Source organism: Triturus cristatus, chromosome 11, assembly GCF_964204655.1.
Source record: "Triturus cristatus chromosome 11, aTriCri1.1, whole genome shotgun sequence".
NCBI lineage: Eukaryota > Metazoa > Chordata > Amphibia > Caudata > Salamandridae > Triturus > Triturus cristatus.
In genome coordinates this window covers 936,180,031-936,201,133 of record NC_140594.1, presented here as the reverse complement: position 1 = coordinate 936,201,133, position 21,103 = coordinate 936,180,031, and the positions used below count along the sequence as shown (strand labels likewise).

Genomic DNA, 21,103 nt, shown 5'->3' with positions numbered 1-21,103 from the left:
GCACATTTTCTATAAGCAATACAAAAAAAATCTTGATTTTTAGAAAGCGTAAACAGATCAATACTATGGAGTCTTTTATTGTGAAAATCAACAGCTCATTAGAAAATCAAATCTCAATTTTAGTTTTTAACCTCACATACTTCTCTGCAACATTGCTAGCTCCAGGATATAAAGCAGGCTTTAGTAGCGTTGGAGGCAGCCAGGCTTTTATGAACTATCATGACCAACACAATGTGATCCATATTACTTTCATCTTGACAGAAATTATGTTCAGGCACAGTCTCCCACTGTAAGGTAGTGAGGACATGCTGATGCTGTGAGCGTCTTTTTAATGCATAAAGGAATTATTGTGAGTTTTACTTGCCTTATAAATTGGTAAAATGATGCCGTATGCCGGAAGACTTCCTTTTTTTTTTTTGTTCTTCAGTCTCGGCAATTCAGAGAAACTCGGTTGTGAAACACTGCCACCTCTGGTCATTCAGTATAATCTGTAGATGGAAAAGTCCACTGTTAGCACATTTTCTATAAGCAATACAAAAAAATCTTGATTTTTAGAAAGGGTAAACAGATCAATACTATGGAGTCTTTTATTGTGAAAATCAACAGCTCATTAGAAAATCAAATCTCAATTTTAGTTTTTAACCTCACATACTTCTCTGCAACATTGCTAGCTCCAGGATATAAAGCAGGCTTTAGCAGCATTGGAGGCAGCCAGGCTTTTATGAGCTATCATGACCAACACAATGTGATCCATATTACTTTCATCTTGACAGAAATTATGTTCAGGCACAGTCTCCCACTGTAAGGTAGTGAGGACATGCTGATGCTGTGAGCGTCTTTTTAATGCATAAAGGAATTATTGTGAGTTTTACTTGCCTTATAAATTGGTAAAATGATGCCGTATGCCGGAAGACTTCCTTTTTTTTTTTGTTCTTCAGTCTCGGCAATTCAGAGAAACTCGGTTGTGAAACACTGCCACCTCTGGTCATTCAGTATAATCTGTAGATGGAAAAGTCCACTGTTAGCACATTTTCTATAAGCAATACAAAAAAAATCTTGATTTTTAGAAAGCGTAAACAGATCAATACTATGGAGTCTTTTATTGTGAAAATCAACAGCTCATTAGAAAATCAAATCTCAATTTTAGTTTTTAACCTCACATACTTCTCTGCAACATTGCTAGTTCCAGGATATAAAGCAGGCTTTAGTAGCGTTGGAGGCAGCCAGACTTTTATGAACTATCATGACCAACACAATGTGATCCATATTACTCTCATCTTGATAGAAATTATGTTCAGGCACAGTCTCCCACTGTAAGGTAGTGAGGACATGCTGATGCTGTGAGCGTCTTTTTAATGCATAAAGGAATTATTGTGAGTTTTACTTGCCTTGCATATTGGTAAAATGATGCCGTATGCCGGAAGACTTCCTTTTTTTTTTTTTTCTTCAGTCTCGGCAATTCAGAGAAACTCGGTTGTGAAACACTGCCACCTCTGGTCATTCAGTATAATCTGTAGATGGAAAAGTCCACTGTTAGCACATTTTCTATAAGCAATACAAAAAAATCTTGATTTTTAGAAAGGGTAAACAGATCAATACTATGGAGTCTTTTATTGTGAAAATCAACAGCTCATTAGAAAATCAAATCTCAATTTTAGTTTTTAACCTCACATACTTCTCTGCAACATTGCTAGTTCCAGGATATAAAGCAGGCTTTAGTAGCGTTGGAGGCAGCCAGGCTTTTATGAACTATCATGACCAACACAATGTGATCCATATTACTCTCATCTTGACAGAAATTATGTTCAGGCACAGTCTCCCACTATAAGGTAGTGAGGACATGCTGATGCTGTGAGCGTCTTTTTAATGCATAAAGGAATTATTGTGAGTTTTACTTGCCTTATAAATTGGTAAAATGATCCCGTATGCCGGAAGACTTCCTTTTTTTTTTCTTCAGTCTCGGCAATTCAGAGAAACTAGGTTGTGAAACACTGCCACCTCTGGTCATTCAGTATAATCTGCAGATGGAAAAGTCCACTGTTAGCACATTTTCTATAAGCAATACAAAAAAAATCTTGATGATTAGAAAGCGTAAACAGATCAATACTATGGAGTCTTTTATTGTGAAAATCAACAGCTCATTAGAAATTCAAATCTCAATTTTAGTTTTTAACCTCACATACTTCTCTGCAACATTGCTAGTTCCAGGATATAAAGCAGGCTTTAGTAGCGTTGGAGGCAGCCAGACTTTTATGAACTATCATGACCAACACAATGTGATCCATATTACTCTCATCTTGACAGAAATTATGTTCAGGCACAGTCTCCCACTGTAAGGTAGTGAGGACATGCTGATGCTGTGAGCGTCTTTTTAATGCATAAAGGAATTATTGTGAGTTTTACTTGCCTTGCATATTGGTAAAATGATGCCGTATGCCGGAAGACTTCCTTTTTTTTTTTCTTCAGTCTCGTCAATTCAGAGAAACTCGGTTGTGAAACACTGCCACCTCTGGTCATTCAGTATAATTTGCAGATGGAAAAGTCCACTGTTAGCACATTTTCTATAAGCAATACAAAAAAAATCTTGATTTTTAGAAAGCGTAAACAGATCAATACTATGGAGTCTTTTATTGTGAAAATCAACAGCTCATTAGAAATTCAAATCTCAATTTTAGTTTTTAACCTCACATACTTCTCTGCAACATTGCTAGTTCCAGGATATAAAGCAGGCTTTAGTAGCGTTGGAGGCAGCCAGGCTTTTATGAACTATCATGACCAACACAATGTGATCCATATTACTCTCATCTTGACAGAAATTATGTTCAGGCACAGTCTCCCACTATAAGGTAGTGAGGACATGCTGATGCTGTGAGCGTCTTTTTAATGCATAAAGGAATTATTGTGAGTTTTACTTGCCTTATAAATTGGTAAAATGATCCCGTATGCCGGAAGACTTCCTTTTTTTTTTCTTCAGTCTCGGCAATTCAGAGAAACTAGGTTGTGAAACACTGCCACCTCTGGTCATTCAGTATAATCTGCAGATGGAAAAGTCCACTGTTAGCACATTTTCTATAAGCAATACAAAAAAAATCTTGATTTTTAGAAAGCGTAAACAGATCAATACTATGGAGTCTTTTATTGTGAAAATCAACAGCTCATTAGAAAATCAAATCTCAATTTTAGTTTTTAACCTCACATACTTCTCTGCAACATTGCTAGCTCCAGGATATAAAGCAGGCTTTAGTAGCATTGGAGGCAGCCAGGCTTTTATGAGCTATCATGACCAACACAATGTGATCCATATTACTTTCATCTTGACAGAAATTATGTTCAGGCTCAGTCTCCCACTGTAAGGTAGTGAGGACATGCTGATGCTGTGAGCGTCTTTTTAATGCATAAAGGAATTATTGTGAGTTTTACTTGCCTTATAAATTGGTAAAATGATCCCGTATGCCGGAAGACTTCCTTTTTTTTTTCTTCAGTCTCGGCAATTCAGAGAAACTAGGTTGTGAAACACTGCCACCTCTGGTCATTCAGTATAATCTGCAGATGGAAAAGTCCACTGTTAGCACATTTTCTATAAGCAATACAAAAAAAATCTTGATGATTAGAAAGCGTAAACAGATCAATACTATGGAGTCTTTTATTGTGAAAATCAACAGCTCATTAGAAATTCAAATCTCAATTTTAGTTTTTAACCTCACATACTTCTCTGCAACATTGCTAGTTCCAGGATATAAAGCAGGCTTTAGTAGCGTTGGAGGCAGCCAGGCTTTTATGAACTATCATGACCAACACAATGTGATCCATATTACTCTCATCTTGACAGAAATTATGTTCAGGCACAGTCTCCCACTATAAGGTAGTGAGGACATGCTGATGCTGTGAGCGTCTTTTTAATGCATAAAGGAATTATTGTGAGTTTTACTTGCCTTATAAATTGGTAAAATGATCCCGTATGCCGGAAGACTTCCTTTTTTTTTTCTTCAGTCTCGGCAATTCAGAGAAACTAGGTTGTGAAACACTGCCACCTCTGGTCATTCAGTATAATCTGCAGATGGAAAAGTCCACTGTTAGCACATTTTCTATAAGCAATACAAAAAAAATCTTGATTTTTAGAAAGCGTAAACAGATCAATACTATGGAGTCTTTTATTGTGAAAATCAACAGCTCATTAGAAAATCAAATCTCAATTTTAGTTTTTAACCTCACATACTTCTCTGCAACATTGCTAGCTCCAGGATATAAAGCAGGCTTTAGTAGCGTTGGAGGCAGCCAGGCTTTTATGAACTATCATGACCAACACAATGTGATCCATATTACTTTCATCTTGACAGAAATTATGTTCAGGCACAGTCTCCCACTGTAAGGTAGTGAGGACATGCTGATGCTGTGAGCGTCTTTTTAATGCATAAAGGAATTATTGTGAGTTTTACTTGCCTTATAAATTGGTAAAATGATGCCGTATGCCGGAAGACTTCCTTTTTTTTTTTTGTTCTTCAGTCTCGGCAATTCAGAGAAACTCGGTTGTGAAACACTGCCACCTCTGGTCATTCAGTATAATCTGTAGATGGAAAAGTCCACTGTTAGCACATTTTCTTTAAGCAAAACAAAAAAATCTTGATTTTTAGAAAGGGTAAACAGATCAATACTATGGAGTCTTTTATTGTGAAAATCAACAGCTCATTAGAAAATCAAATCTCAATTTTAGTTTTTAACCTCACATACTTCTCTGCAACATTGCTAGCTCCAGGATATAAAGCAGGCTTTAGCAGCATTGGAGGCAGCCAGGCTTTTATGAGCTATCATGACCAACACAATGTGATCCATATTACTTTCATCTTGACAGAAATTATGTTCAGGCACAGTCTCCCACTGTAAGGTAGTGAGGACATGCTGATGCTGTGAGCGTCTTTTTAATGCATAAAGGAATTATTGTGAGTTTTACTTGCCTTATAAATTGGTAAAATGATGCCGTATGCCGGAAGACTTCCTTTTTTTTTTTGTTCTTCAGTCTCGGCAATTCAGAGAAACTCGGTTGTGAAACACTGCCACCTCTGGTCATTCAGTATAATCTGTAGATGGAAAAGTCCACTGTTAGCACATTTTCTATAAGCAATACAAAAAAATCTTGATTTTTAGAAAGCGTAAACAGATCAATACTATGGAGTCTTTTATTGTGAAAATCAACAGCTCATTAGAAAATCAAATCTCAATTTTAGTTTTTAACCTCACATACTTCTCTGCAACATTGCTAGTTCCAGGATATAAAGCAGGCTTTAGTAGCGTTGGAGGCAGCCAGACTTTTATGAACTATCATGACCAACACAATGTGATCCATATTACTCTCATCTTGATAGAAATTATGTTCAGGCACAGTCTCCCACTGTAAGGTAGTGAGGACATGCTGATGCTGTGAGCGTCTTTTTAATGCATAAAGGAATTATTGTGAGTTTTACTTGCCTTGCATATTGGTAAAATGATGCCGTATGCCGGAAGACTTCCTTTTTTTTTTTTTTCTTCAGTCTCGGCAATTCAGAGAAACTCGGTTGTGAAACACTGCCACCTCTGGTCATTCAGTATAATCTGTAGATGGAAAAGTCCACTGTTAGCACATTTTCTATAAGCAATACAAAAAAATCTTGATTTTTAGAAAGGGTAAACAGATCAATACTATGGAGTCTTTTATTGTGAAAATCAACAGCTCATTAGAAAATCAAATCTCAATTTTAGTTTTTAACCTCACATACTTCTCTGCAACATTGCTAGTTCCAGGATATAAAGCAGGCTTTAGTAGCGTTGGAGGCAGCCAGGCTTTTATGAACTATCATGACCAACACAATGTGATCCATATTACTCTCATCTTGACAGAAATTATGTTCAGGCACAGTCTCCCACTATAAGGTAGTGAGGACATGCTGATGCTGTGAGCGTCTTTTTAATGCATAAAGGAATTATTGTGAGTTTTACTTGCCTTATAAATTGGTAAAATGATCCCGTATGCCGGAAGACTTCCTTTTTTTTTTCTTCAGTCTCGGCAATTCAGAGAAACTAGGTTGTGAAACACTGCCACCTCTGGTCATTCAGTATAATCTGCAGATGGAAAAGTCCACTGTTAGCACATTTTCTATAAGCAATACAAAAAAAATCTTGATGATTAGAAAGCGTAAACAGATCAATACTATGGAGTCTTTTATTGTGAAAATCAACAGCTCATTAGAAATTTAAATCTCAATTTTAGTTTTTAACCTCACATACTTCTCTGCAACATTGCTAGTTCCAGGATATAAAGCAGGCTTTAGTAGCGTTGGAGGCAGCCAGACTTTTATGAACTATCATGACCAACACAATGTGATCCATATTACTCTCATCTTGACAGAAATTATGTTCAGGCACAGTCTCCCACTGTAAGGTAGTGAGGACATGCTGATGCTGTGAGCGTCTTTTTAATGCATAAAGGAATTATTGTGAGTTTTACTTGCCTTGCATATTGGTAAAATGATGCCGTATGCCGGAAGACTTCCTTTTTTTTTTTCTTCAGTCTCGTCAATTCAGAGAAACTCGGTTGTGAAACACTGCCACCTCTGGTCATTCAGTATAATTTGCAGATGGAAAAGTCCACTGTTAGCACATTTTCTATAAGCAATACAAAAAAAATCTTGATTTTTAGAAAGCGTAAACAGATCAATACTATGGAGTCTTTTATTGTGAAAATCAACAGCTCATTAGAAATTCAAATCTCAATTTTAGTTTTTAACCTCACATACTTCTCTGCAACATTGCTAGTTCCAGGATATAAAGCAGGCTTTAGTAGCGTTGGAGGCAGCCAGGCTTTTATGAACTATCATGACCAACACAATGTGATCCATATTACTCTCATCTTGACAGAAATTATGTTCAGGCACAGTCTCCCACTATAAGGTAGTGAGGACATGCTGATGCTGTGAGCGTCTTTTTAATGCATAAAGGAATTATTGTGAGTTTTACTTGCCTTATAAATTGGTAAAATGATCCCGTATGCCGGAAGACTTCCTTTTTTTTTTCTTCAGTCTCGGCAATTCAGAGAAACTAGGTTGTGAAACACTGCCACCTCTGGTCATTCAGTATAATCTGCAGATGGAAAAGTCCACTGTTAGCACATTTTCTATAAGCAATACAAAAAAAATCTTGATGATTAGAAAGCGTAAACAGATCAATACTATGGAGTCTTTTATTGTGAAAATCAACAGCTCATTAGAAATTCAAATCTCAATTTTAGTTTTTAACCTCACATACTTCTCTGCAACATTGCTAGTTCCAGGATATAAAGCAGGCTTTAGTAGCGTTGGAGGCAGCCAGGCTTTTATGAACTATCATGACCAACACAATGTGATCCATATTACTCTCATCTTGACAGAAATTATGTTCAGGCACAGTCTCCCACTATAAGGTAGTGAGGACATGCTGATGCTGTGAGCGTCTTTTTAATGCATAAAGGAATTATTGTGAGTTTTACTTGCCTTATAAATTGGTAAAATGATCCCGTATGCCGGAAGACTTCCTTTTTTTTTTCTTCAGTCTCGGCAATTCAGAGAAACTAGGTTGTGAAACACTGCCACCTCTGGTCATTCAGTATAATCTGCAGATGGAAAAGTCCACTGTTAGCACATTTTCTATAAGCAATACAAAAAAAATCTTGATTTTTAGAAAGCGTAAACAGATCAATACTATGGAGTCTTTTATTGTGAAAATCAACAGCTCATTAGAAAATCAAATCTCAATTTTAGTTTTTAACCTCACATACTTCTCTGCAACATTGCTAGCTCCAGGATATAAAGCAGGCTTTAGTAGCGTTGGAGGCAGCCAGGCTTTTATGAACTATCATGACCAACACAATGTGATCCATATTACTTTCATCTTGACAGAAATTATGTTCAGGCACAGTCTCCCACTGTAAGGTAGTGAGGACATGCTGATGCTGTGAGCGTCTTTTTAATGCATAAAGGAATTATTGTGAGTTTTACTTGCCTTATAAATTGGTAAAATGATGCCGTATGCCGGAAGACTTCCTTTTTTTTTTTTGTTCTTCAGTCTCGGCAATTCAGAGAAACTCGGTTGTGAAACACTGCCACCTCTGGTCATTCAGTATAATCTGTAGATGGAAAAGTCCACTGTTAGCACATTTTCTTTAAGCAAAACAAAAAAATCTTGATTTTTAGAAAGGGTAAACAGATCAATACTATGGAGTCTTTTATTGTGAAAATCAACAGCTCATTAGAAAATCAAATCTCAATTTTAGTTTTTAACCTCACATACTTCTCTGCAACATTGCTAGCTCCAGGATATAAAGCAGGCTTTAGCAGCATTGGAGGCAGCCAGGCTTTTATGAGCTATCATGACCAACACAATGTGATCCATATTACTTTCATCTTGACAGAAATTATGTTCAGGCACAGTCTCCCACTGTAAGGTAGTGAGGACATGCTGATGCTGTGAGCGTCTTTTTAATGCATAAAGGAATTATTGTGAGTTTTACTTGCCTTATAAATTGGTAAAATGATGCCGTATGCCGGAAGACTTCCTTTTTTTTTTTGTTCTTCAGTCTCGGCAATTCAGAGAAACTCGGTTGTGAAACACTGCCACCTCTGGTCATTCAGTATAATCTGTAGATGGAAAAGTCCACTGTTAGCACATTTTCTATAAGCAATACAAAAAAATCTTGATTTTTAGAAAGCGTAAACAGATCAATACTATGGAGTCTTTTATTGTGAAAATCAACAGCTCATTAGAAAATCAAATCTCAATTTTAGTTTTTAACCTCACATACTTCTCTGCAACATTGCTAGTTCCAGGATATAAAGCAGGCTTTAGTAGCGTTGGAGGCAGCCAGACTTTTATGAACTATCATGACCAACACAATGTGATCCATATTACTCTCATCTTGATAGAAATTATGTTCAGGCACAGTCTCCCACTGTAAGGTAGTGAGGACATGCTGATGCTGTGAGCGTCTTTTTAATGCATAAAGGAATTATTGTGAGTTTTACTTGCCTTGCATATTGGTAAAATGATGCCGTATGCCGGAAGACTTCCTTTTTTTTTTTTTTCTTCAGTCTCGGCAATTCAGAGAAACTCGGTTGTGAAACACTGCCACCTCTGGTCATTCAGTATAATCTGTAGATGGAAAAGTCCACTGTTAGCACATTTTCTATAAGCAATACAAAAAAATCTTGATTTTTAGAAAGGGTAAACAGATCAATACTATGGAGTCTTTTATTGTGAAAATCAACAGCTCATTAGAAAATCAAATCTCAATTTTAGTTTTTAACCTCACATACTTCTCTGCAACATTGCTAGTTCCAGGATATAAAGCAGGCTTTAGTAGCGTTGGAGGCAGCCAGGCTTTTATGAACTATCATGACCAACACAATGTGATCCATATTACTCTCATCTTGACAGAAATTATGTTCAGGCACAGTCTCCCACTATAAGGTAGTGAGGACATGCTGATGCTGTGAGCGTCTTTTTAATGCATAAAGGAATTATTGTGAGTTTTACTTGCCTTATAAATTGGTAAAATGATCCCGTATGCCGGAAGACTTCCTTTTTTTTTTCTTCAGTCTCGGCAATTCAGAGAAACTAGGTTGTGAAACACTGCCACCTCTGGTCATTCAGTATAATCTGCAGATGGAAAAGTCCACTGTTAGCACATTTTCTATAAGCAATACAAAAAAAATCTTGATGATTAGAAAGCGTAAACAGATCAATACTATGGAGTCTTTTATTGTGAAAATCAACAGCTCATTAGAAATTTAAATCTCAATTTTAGTTTTTAACCTCACATACTTCTCTGCAACATTGCTAGTTCCAGGATATAAAGCAGGCTTTAGTAGCGTTGGAGGCAGCCAGACTTTTATGAACTATCATGACCAACACAATGTGATCCATATTACTCTCATCTTGACAGAAATTATGTTCAGGCACAGTCTCCCACTGTAAGGTAGTGAGGACATGCTGATGCTGTGAGCGTCTTTTTAATGCATAAAGGAATTATTGTGAGTTTTACTTGCCTTGCATATTGGTAAAATGATGCCGTATGCCGGAAGACTTCCTTTTTTTTTTTCTTCAGTCTCGTCAATTCAGAGAAACTCGGTTGTGAAACACTGCCACCTCTGGTCATTCAGTATAATTTGCAGATGGAAAAGTCCACTGTTAGCACATTTTCTATAAGCAATACAAAAAAAATCTTGATTTTTAGAAAGCGTAAACAGATCAATACTATGGAGTCTTTTATTGTGAAAATCAACAGCTCATTAGAAATTCAAATCTCAATTTTAGTTTTTAACCTCACATACTTCTCTGCAACATTGCTAGTTCCAGGATATAAAGCAGGCTTTAGTAGCGTTGGAGGCAGCCAGGCTTTTATGAACTATCATGACCAACACAATGTGATCCATATTACTCTCATCTTGACAGAAATTATGTTCAGGCACAGTCTCCCACTATAAGGTAGTGAGGACATGCTGATGCTGTGAGCGTCTTTTTAATGCATAAAGGAATTATTGTGAGTTTTACTTGCCTTATAAATTGGTAAAATGATCCCGTATGCCGGAAGACTTCCTTTTTTTTTTCTTCAGTCTCGGCAATTCAGAGAAACTAGGTTGTGAAACACTGCCACCTCTGGTCATTCAGTATAATCTGCAGATGGAAAAGTCCACTGTTAGCACATTTTCTATAAGCAATACAAAAAAAATCTTGATGATTAGAAAGCGTAAACAGATCAATACTATGGAGTCTTTTATTGTGAAAATCAACAGCTCATTAGAAATTCAAATCTCAATTTTAGTTTTTAACCTCACATACTTCTCTGCAACATTGCTAGTTCCAGGATATAAAGCAGGCTTTAGTAGCGTTGGAGGCAGCCAGGCTTTTATGAACTATCATGACCAACACAATGTGATCCATATTACTCTCATCTTGACAGAAATTATGTTCAGGCACAGTCTCCCACTATAAGGTAGTGAGGACATGCTGATGCTGTGAGCGTCTTTTTAATGCATAAAGGAATTATTGTGAGTTTTACTTGCCTTATAAATTGGTAAAATGATCCCGTATGCCGGAAGACTTCCTTTTTTTTTTCTTCAGTCTCGGCAATTCAGAGAAACTAGGTTGTGAAACACTGCCACCTCTGGTCATTCAGTATAATCTGCAGATGGAAAAGTCCACTGTTAGCACATTTTCTATAAGCAATACAAAAAAAATCTTGATGATTAGAAAGCGTAAACAGATCAATACTATGGAGTCTTTTATTGTGAAAATCAACAGCTCATTAGAAATTCAAATCTCAATTTTAGTTTTTAACCTCACATACTTCTCTGCAACATTGCTAGTTCCAGGATATAAAGCAGGCTTTAGTAGCATTGGAGGCAGCCAGGCTTTTATGAACTATCATGACCAACACAATGTGATCCATATTACTCTCATCTTGACAGAAATTATGTTCAGGCACAGTCTCCCACTATAAGGTAGTGAGGACATGCTGATGCTGTGAGCGTCTTTTTAATGCATAAAGGAATTATTGTGAGTTTTACTTGCCTTATAAATTGGTAAAATGATCCCGTATGCCGGAAGACTTCCCTTTTTTTTTCTTCAGTCTCGGCAATTCAGAGAAACTAGGTTGTGAAACACTGCCACCTCTGGTCATTCAGTATAATCTGCAGATGGAAAAGTCCACTGTTAGCACATTTTCTATAAGCAATACAAAAAAAATCTTGATTTTTAGAAAGCGTAAACAGATCAATACTATGGAGTCTTTTATTGTGAAAATCAACAGCTCATTAGAAAATCAAATCTCAATTTTAGTTTTTAACCTCACATACTTCTCTGCAACATTGCTAGCTCCAGGATATAAAGCAGGCTTTAGTAGCGTTGGAGGCAGCCAGGCTTTTATGAACTATCATGACCAACACAATGTGATCCATATTACTTTCATCTTGACAGAAATTATGTTCAGGCACAGTCTCCCACTGTAAGGTAGTGAGGACATGCTGATGCTGTGAGCGTCTTTTTAATGCATAAAGGAATTATTGTGAGTTTTACTTGCCTTATAAATTGGTAAAATGATGCCGTATGCCGGAAGACTTCCTTTTTTTTTTTTGTTCTGCAGTCTCGGCAATTCAGAGAAACTCGGTTGTGAAACACTGCCACCTCTGGTCATTCAGTATAATCTGTAGATGGAAAAGTCCACTGTTAGCACATTTTCTATAAGCAATACAAAAAAAATCTTGATTTTTAGAAAGCGTAAACAGATCAATACTATGGAGTCTTTTATTGTGAAAATCAACAGCTCATTAGAAAATCAAATCTCAATTTTAGTTTTTAACCTCACATACTTCTCTGCAACATTGCTAGTTCCAGGATATAAAGCAGGCTTTAGTAGCGTTGGAGGCAGCCAGACTTTTATGAACTATCATGACCAACACAATGTGATCCATATTACTCTCATCTTGATAGAAATTATGTTCAGGCACAGTCTCCCACTGTAAGGTAGTGAGGACATGCTGATGCTGTGAGCGTCTTTTTAATGCATAAAGGAATTATTGTGAGTTTTACTTGCCTTGCATATTGGTAAAATGATGCCGTATGCCGGAAGACTTCCTTTTTTTTTTTTTTCTTCAGTCTCGGCAATTCAGAGAAACTCGGTTGTGAAACACTGCCACCTCTGGTCATTCAGTATAATCTGTAGATGGAAAAGTCCACTGTTAGCACATTTTCTATAAGCAATACAAAAAAATCTTGATTTTTAGAAAGGGTAAACAGATCAATACTATGGAGTCTTTTATTGTGAAAATCAACAGCTCATTAGAAAATCAAATCTCAATTTTAGTTTTTAACCTCACATACTTCTCTGCAACATTGCTAGTTCCAGGATATAAAGCAGGCTTTAGTAGCGTTGGAGGCAGCCAGGCTTTTATGAACTATCATGACCAACACAATGTGATCCATATTACTCTCATCTTGACAGAAATTATGTTCAGGCACAGTCTCCCACTATAAGGTAGTGAGGACATGCTGATGCTGTGAGCGTCTTTTTAATGCATAAAGGAATTATTGTGAGTTTTACTTGCCTTATAAATTGGTAAAATGATGCCGTATGCCGGAAGACTTCCTTTTTTTTTTTGTTCTTCAGTCTCGGCAATTCAGAGAAACTCGGTTGTGAAACACTGCCACCTCTGGTCATTCAGTATAATCTGTAGATGGAAAAGTCCACTGTTAGCACATTTTCTATAAGCAATACAAAAAAAATCTTGATTTTTAGAAAGCGTAAACAGATCAATACTATGGAGTCTTTTATTGTGAAAATCAACAGCTCATTAGAAATTCAAATCTCAATTTTAGTTTTTAACCTCACATACTTCTCTGCAACATTGCTAGTTCCAGGATATAAAGCAGGCTTTAGTAGCGTTGGAGGCAGCCAGGCTTTTATGAACTATCATGACCAACACAATGTGATCCATATTACTCTCATCTTGACAGAAATTATGTTCAGGCACAGTCTCCCACTATAAGGTAGTGAGGACATGCTGATGCTGTGAGCGTCTTTTTAATGCATAAAGGAATTATTGTGAGTTTTACTTGCCTTATAAATTGGTAAAATGATCCCGTATGCCGGAAGACTTCCTTTTTTTTTTCTTCAGTCTCGGCAATTCAGAGAAACTAGGTTGTGAAACACTGCCACCTCTGGTCATTCAGTATAATCTGCAGATGGAAAAGTCCACTGTTAGCACATTTTCTATAAACAATACAAAAAAAATCTTGATTTTTAGAAAGCGTAAACAGATCAATACTATGGAGTCTTTTATTGTGAAAATCAACAGCTCATTAGAAAATCAAATCTCAATTTTAGTTTTTAACCTCACATACTTCTCTGCAACATTGCTAGCTCCAGGATATAAAGCAGGCTTTAGTAGCATTGGAGGCAGCCAGGCTTTTATGAACTATCATGACCAACACAATGTGATCCATATTACTTTCATCTTGACAGAAATTATGTTCAGGCACAGTCTCCCACTGTAAGGTAGTGAGGACATGCTGATGCTGTGAGCGTCTTTTTAATGCATAAAGGAATTATTGTGAGTTTTACTTGCCTTATAAATTGGTAAAATGATGCCGTATGCCGGAAGACTTCCTTTTTTTTTTTTGTTCTTCAGTCTCGGCAATTCAGAGAAACTCGGTTGTGAAACACTGCCACCTCTGGTCATTCAGTATAATCTGTAGATGGAAAAGTCCACTGTTAGCACATTTTCTATAAGCAATACAAAAAAATCTTGATTTTTAGAAAGGGTAAACAGATCAATACTATGGAGTCTTTTATTGTGAAAATCAACAGCTCATTAGAAAATCAAATCTCAATTTTAGTTTTTAACCTCACATACTTCTCTGCAACATTGCTAGTTCCAGGATATAAAGCAGGCTTTAGTAGCGTTGGAGGCAGCCAGGCTTTTATGAACTATCATGACCAACACAATGTGATCCATATTACTCTCATCTTGACAGAAATTATGTTCAGGCACAGTCTCCCACTATAAGGTAGTGAGGACATGCTGATGCTGTGAGCGTCTTTTTAATGCATAAAGGAATTATTGTGAGTTTTACTTGCCTTATAAATTGGTAAAATGATGCCGTATGCCGGAAGACTTCCTTTTTTTTTTTGTTCTTCAGTCTCGGCAATTCAGAGAAACTCGGTTGTGAAACACTGCCACCTCTGGTCATTCAGTATAATCTGTAGATGGAAAAGTCCACTGTTAGCACATTTTCTATAAGCAATACAAAAAAAATCTTGATTTTTAGAAAGCGTAAACAGATCAATACTATGGAGTCTTTTATTGTGAAAATCAACAGCTCATTAGAAATTCAAATCTCAATTTTAGTTTTTAACCTCACATACTTCTCTGCAACATTGCTAGTTCCAGGATATAAAGCAGGCTTTAGTAGCGTTGGAGGCAGCCAGACTTTTATGAACTATCATGACCAACACAATGTGATCCATATTACTCTCATCTTGACAGAAATTATGTTCAGGCACAGTCTCCCACTGTAAGGTAGTGAGGACATGCTGATGCTGTGAGCGTCTTTTTAATGCATAAAGGAATTATTGTGAGTTTTACTTGCCTTGCATATTGGTAAAATGATGCCGTATGCCGGAAGACTTCCTTTTTTTTTTTCTTCAGTCTCGTCAATTCAGAGAAACTCGGTTGTGAAACACTGCCACCTCTGGTCATTCAGTATAATTTGCAGATGGAAAAGTCCACTGTTAGCACATTTTCTATAAGCAATACAAAAAAAATCTTGATTTTTAGAAAGCGTAAACAGATCAATACTATGGAGTCTTTTATTGTGAAAATCAACAGCTCATTAGAAAATCAAATCTCAATTTTAGTTTTTAACCTCACATACTTCTCTGCAACATTGCTAGCTCCAGGATATAAAGCAGGCTTTAGTAGCATTGGAGGCAGCCAGGCTTTTATGAGCTATCATGACCAACACAATGTGATCCATATTACTTTCATCTTGACAGAAATTATGTTCAGGCACAGTCTCCCACTGAAAGGTAGTGAGGACATGCTGATGCTGTGAGCGTCTTTTTAATGCATAAAGGAATTATTGTGAGTTTTACTTGCCTTATAAATTGGTAAAATGATGCCGTATGCCGGAAGACTTCCTTTTTTTTTTGTTCTTCAGTCTCGGCAATTCAGAGAAACTCGGTTGTGAAACACTGCCACCTCTGGTCATTCAGTATAATCTGTAGATGGAAAAGTCCACTGTTAGCACATTTTCTATAAGCAATACAAAAAAAATCTTGATTTTTAGAAAGCGTAAACAGATCAATACTATGGAGTCTTTTATTGTGAAAATCAACAGCTCATTAGAAATTCAAATCTCAATTTTAGTTTTTAACCTCACATACTTCTCTGCAACATTGCTAGTTCCAGGATATAAAGCAGGCTTTAGTAGCGTTGGAGGCAGCCAGGCTTTTATGAACTATCATGACCAACACAATGTGATCCATATTACTTTCATCTTGACAGAAATTATGTTCAGGCACAGTCTCCCACTATAAGGTAGTGAGGACATGCTGATGCTGTGAGCGTCTTTTTAATGCATAAAGGAATTATTGTGAGTTTTACTTGCCTTGCATATTGGTAAAATGATGCCGTATGCCGGAAGACTTCCTTTTTTTTGTTTCTTCAGTCTCGGCAATTCAGAGAAACTCGGTTGTGAAACACTGCCACCTCTGGTCATTCAGTATAATTTGCAGATGGAAAAGTCCACTGTTAGCACATTTTCTATAAGCAATACAAAAAAAATCTTGATTTTTAGAAAGCGTAAACAGATCAATACTATGGAGTCTTTTATTGTGAAAATCAACAGCTCATTAGAAAATCAAATCTCAATTTTAGTTTTTAACCTCACATACTTCTCTGCAACATTGCTAGTTCCAGGATATAAAGCAGGCTTTAGTAGCGTTGGAGGCAGCCAGACTTTTATGAACTATCATGACCAACACAATGTGATCCATATTACTCTCATCTTGATAGAAATTATGTTCAGGCACAGTCTCCCACTGTAAGGTAGTGAGGACATGCTGATGCTGTGAGCGTCTTTTTAATGCATAAAGGAATTATTGTGAGTTTTACTTGCCTTGCATATTGGTAAAATGATGCCGTATGCCGGAAGACTTCCTTTTTTTTTTTCTTCAGTCTCGTCAATTCAGAGAAACTCGGTTGTGAAACACTGCCACCTCTGGTCATTCAGTATAATTTGCAGATGGAAAAGTCCACTGTTAGCACATTTTCTATAAGCAATACAAAAAAAATCTTGATTTTTAGAAAGCGTAAACAGATCAATACTATGGAGTCTTTTATTGTGAAAATCAACAGCTCATTAGAAATTCAAATCTCAATTTTAGTTTTTAACCTCACATACTTCTCTGCAACATTGCTAGTTCCAGGATATAAAGCAGGCTTTAGTAGCGTTGGAGGCAGCCAGGCTTTTATGAACTATCATGACCAACACAATGTGATCCATATTACTCTCATCTTGACAGAAATTATGTTCAGGCACAGTCTCCCACTATAAGGTAGTGAGGACATGCTGATGCTGTGAGCGTCTTTTTAATGCATAAAGGAATTATTGTGAGTTTTACTTGCCTTATAAATTGGTAAAATGATCCCGTATGCCGGAAGACTTCCTTTTTTTTTTCTTCAGTCTCGGCAATTCAGAGAAACTAGGTTGTGAAACACTGCCACCTCTGGTCATTCAGTATAATCTGCAGATGGAAAAGTCCACTGTTAGCACATTTTCTATAAGCAATACAAAAAAAATCTTGATGATTAGAAAGCGTAAACAGATCAATACTATGGAGTCTTTTATTGTGAAAATCAACAGCTCATTAGAAATTCAAATCTCAATTTTAGTTTTTAACCTCACATACTTCTCTGCAACATTGCTAGCTCCAGGATATAAAGCAGGCTTTAGTAGCATTGGAGGCAGCCAGGCTTTTATGAGCTATCATGACCAACACAATGTGATCCATATTACTTTCATCTTGACAGAAATTATGTTCAGGCACAGTCTCCCACTGTAAGGTAGTGAGGACATGCTGATGCTGTGAGCGTCTTTTTAATGCATAAAGGAATTATTGTGAGTTTTACTTGCCTTATAAATTGGTAAAATGATCCCGTATGCCGGAAGACTTCCTTTTTTTTTTCTTCAGTCTCGGCAATTCAGAGAAACTAGGTTGTGAAACACTGCCACCTCTGGTCATTCAGTATAATCTGCAGATGGAAAAGTCCACTGTTAGCACATTTTCTATAAGCAATACAAAAAAAATCTTGATGATTAGAAAGCGTAAACAGATCAATACTATGGAGTCTTTTATTGTGAAAATCAACAGCTCATTAGAAATTCAAATCTCAATTTTAGTTTTTAACCTCACATACTTCTCTGCAACATTGCTAGTTCCAGGATATAAAGCAGGCTTTAGTAGCGTTGGAGGCAGCCAGGCTTTTATGAACTATCATGACCAACACAATGTGATCCATATTACTCTCATCTTGACAGAAATTATGTTCAGGCACAGTCTCCCACTATAAGGTAGTGAGGACATGCTGATGCTGTGAGCGTCTTTTTAATGCATAAAGGAATTATTGTGAGTTTTACTTGCCTTATAAATTGGTAAAATGATCCCGTATGCCGGAAGACTTCCTTTTTTTTTTCTTCAGTCTCGGCAATTCAGAGAAACTAGGTTGTGAAACACTGCCACCTCTGGTCATTCAGTATAATCTGCAGATGGAAAAGTCCACTGTTAGCACATTTTCTATAAGCAATACAAAAAAAATCTTGATGATTAGAAAGCGTAAACAGATCAATACTATGGAGTCTTTTATTGTGAAAATCAACAGCTCATTAGAAATTCAAATCTCAATTTTAGTTTTTAACCTCACATACTTCTCTGCAACATTGCTAGTTCCAGGATATAAAGCAGGCTTTAGTAGCGTTGGAGGCAGCCAGGCTTTTATGAACTATCATGACCAACACAATGTGATCCATATTACTTTCATCTTGACAGAAATTATGTTCAGGCACAGTCTCCCACTGTAAGGTAGTGAGGACATGCTGATGCTGTGAGCGTCTTTTTAATGCATAAAGGAATTATTGTGAGTTTTACTTGCCTTATAAATTGGTAAAATGATCCCGTATGCCGGAAGACTTCCTTTTTTTTTTCTTCAGTCTCGGCAATTCAGAGAAACTAGGTTGTGAAACACTGCCACCTCTGGTCATTCAGTATAATCTGCAGATGGAAAAGTCCACTGTTAGCACATTTTCTATAAGCAATACAAAAAAAATCTTGATGATTAGAAAGCGTAAACAGATCAATACTATGGAGTCTTTTATTGTGAAAATCAACAGCTCATTAGAAATTCAAATCTCAATTTTAGTTTTTAACCTCACATACTTCTCTGCAACATTGCTAGTTCCAGGATATAAAGCAGGCTTTAGTAGCGTTGGAGGCAGCCAGGCTTTTATGAACTATCATGACCAACACAATGTGATCCATATTACTCTCATCTTGACAGAAATTATGTTCAGGCACAGTCTCCCACTATAAGGTAGTGAGGACATGCTGATGCTGTGAGCGTCTTTTTAATGCATAAAGGAATTATTGTGAGTTTTACTTGCCTTATAAATTGGTAAAATGATCCCGTATGCCGGAAGACTTCCCTTTTTTTTTCTTCAGTCTCGGCAATTCAGAGAAACTAGGTTGTGAAACACTGCCACCTCTGGTCATTCAGTATAATCTGCAGATGGAAAAGTCCACTGTTAGCACATTTTCTATAAGCAATACAAAAAAAATCTTGATTTTTAGAAAGCGTAAACAGATCAATACTATGGAGTCTTTTATTGTGAAAATCAACAGCTCATTAGAAAATCAAATCTCAATTTTAGTTTTTAACCTCACATACTTCTCTGCAACATTGCTAGCTCCAGGATATAAAGCAGGCTTTAGTAGCGTTGGAGGCAGCCAGGCTTTTATGAACTATCATGACCAACACAATGTGATCCATATTACTTTCATCTTGACAGAAATTATGTTCAGGCACAGTCTCCCACTGTAAGGTAGTGAGGACATGCTGATGCTGTGAGCGTCTTTTTAATGCATAAAGGAATTATTGTGAGTTTTACTTGCCTTATAAATTGGTAAAATGATGCCGTATGCCGGAAGACTTCCTTTTTTTTTTTTGTTCTGCAGTCTCGGCAATTCAGAGAAACTCGGTTGTGAAACACTGCCACCTCTGGTCATTCAGTATAATCTGTAGATGGAAAAGTCCACTGTTAGCACATTTTCTATAAGCAATACAAAAAAATCTTGATTTTTAGAAAGGGTAAACAGATCAATACTATGGAGTCTTTTATTGTGAAAATCAACAGCTCATTAGAAAATCAAATCTCAATTTTAGTTTTTAACCTCACATACTTCTCTGCAACATTGCTAGCTCCAGGATATAAAGCAGGCTTTAGCAGCATTGGAGGCAGCCAGGCTTTTATGAGCTATCATGACCAACACAATGTGATCCATATTACTTTCATCTTGACAGAAATTATGTTCAGGCACAGTCTCCCACTGTAAGGTAGTGAGGACATGCTGATGCTGTGAGCGTCTTTTTAATGCATAAAGGAATTATTGTGAGTTTTACTTGCCTTATAAATTGGTAAAATGATGCCGTATGCCGGAAGACTTCCTTTTTTTTTTTGTTCTTCAGTCTCGGCAATTCAGAGAAACTCGGTTGTGAAACACTGCCACCTCTGGTCATTCAGTATAATCTGTAGATGGAAAAGTCCACTGTTAGCACATTTTCTATAAGCAATACAAAAAAAATCTTGATTTTTAGAAAGCGTAAACAGATCAATACTATGGAGTCTTTTATTGTGAAAATCAACAGCTCATTAGAAAATCAAATCTCAATTTTAGTTTTTAACCTCACATACTTCTCTGCAACATTGCTAGTTCCAGGATATAAAGCAGGCTTTAGTAGCGTTGGAGGCAGCCAGACTTTTATGAACTATCATGACCAACACAATGTGATCCATATTACTCTCATCTTGATAGAAATTATGTTCAGGCACAGTCTCCCACTGTAAGGTAGTGAGGACATGCTGATGCTGTGAGCGTCTTTTTAATGCATAAAGGAATTATTGTGAGTTTTACTTGCCTTGCATATTGGTAAAATGATGCCGTATGCCGGAAGACTTCCTTTTTTTTTTTTTTCTTCAGTCTCGGCAATTCAGAGAAACTCGGTTGTGAAACACTGCCACCTCTGGTCATTCAGTATAATCTGTAGATGGAAAAGTCCACTGTTAGCACATTTTCTATAAGCAATACAAAAAAATCTTGATTTTTAGAAAGGGTAAACAGATCAATACTATGGAGTCTTTTATTGTGAAAATCAACAGCTCATTAGAAAATCAAATCTCAATTTTAGTTTTTAACCTCACATACTTCTCTGCAACATTGCTAGTTCCAGGATATAAAGCAGGCTTTAGTAGCGTTGGAGGCAGCCAG

The 21,103-nt window shown here is 36.7% G+C and overlaps 1 long non-coding RNA gene across 1 annotated transcript; it reads right to left on the bottom strand.

The window, feature by feature from the left end:
- Positions 1–935: 935 nt before the first annotated feature.
- On the bottom strand, positions 936–20,876 carry LOC146785653 (uncharacterized). The gene is made up of 40 exons (XR_014970728.1): positions 20,754–20,876; positions 20,242–20,364; positions 19,730–19,853; positions 19,222–19,340; positions 18,714–18,832; positions 18,206–18,324; positions 17,698–17,816; positions 17,190–17,308; positions 16,681–16,834; positions 16,171–16,325; positions 15,660–15,781; positions 15,151–15,304; positions 14,639–14,761; positions 14,127–14,250; positions 13,619–13,737; positions 13,107–13,229; positions 12,596–12,718; positions 12,083–12,206; positions 11,575–11,693; positions 11,067–11,185; positions 10,559–10,677; positions 10,050–10,203; positions 9,542–9,660; positions 9,031–9,153; positions 8,520–8,642; positions 8,008–8,131; positions 7,500–7,618; positions 6,992–7,110; positions 6,483–6,636; positions 5,975–6,093; positions 5,464–5,586; positions 4,953–5,075; positions 4,441–4,564; positions 3,933–4,051; positions 3,425–3,543; positions 2,917–3,035; positions 2,408–2,561; positions 1,900–2,018; positions 1,389–1,511; positions 936–999 (listed from the first exon to the last, which is right to left on the bottom strand). It is a non-coding gene; the product is annotated as an uncharacterized LOC146785653 (long non-coding RNA).
- Positions 20,877–21,103: the final 227 nt, after the last annotated feature.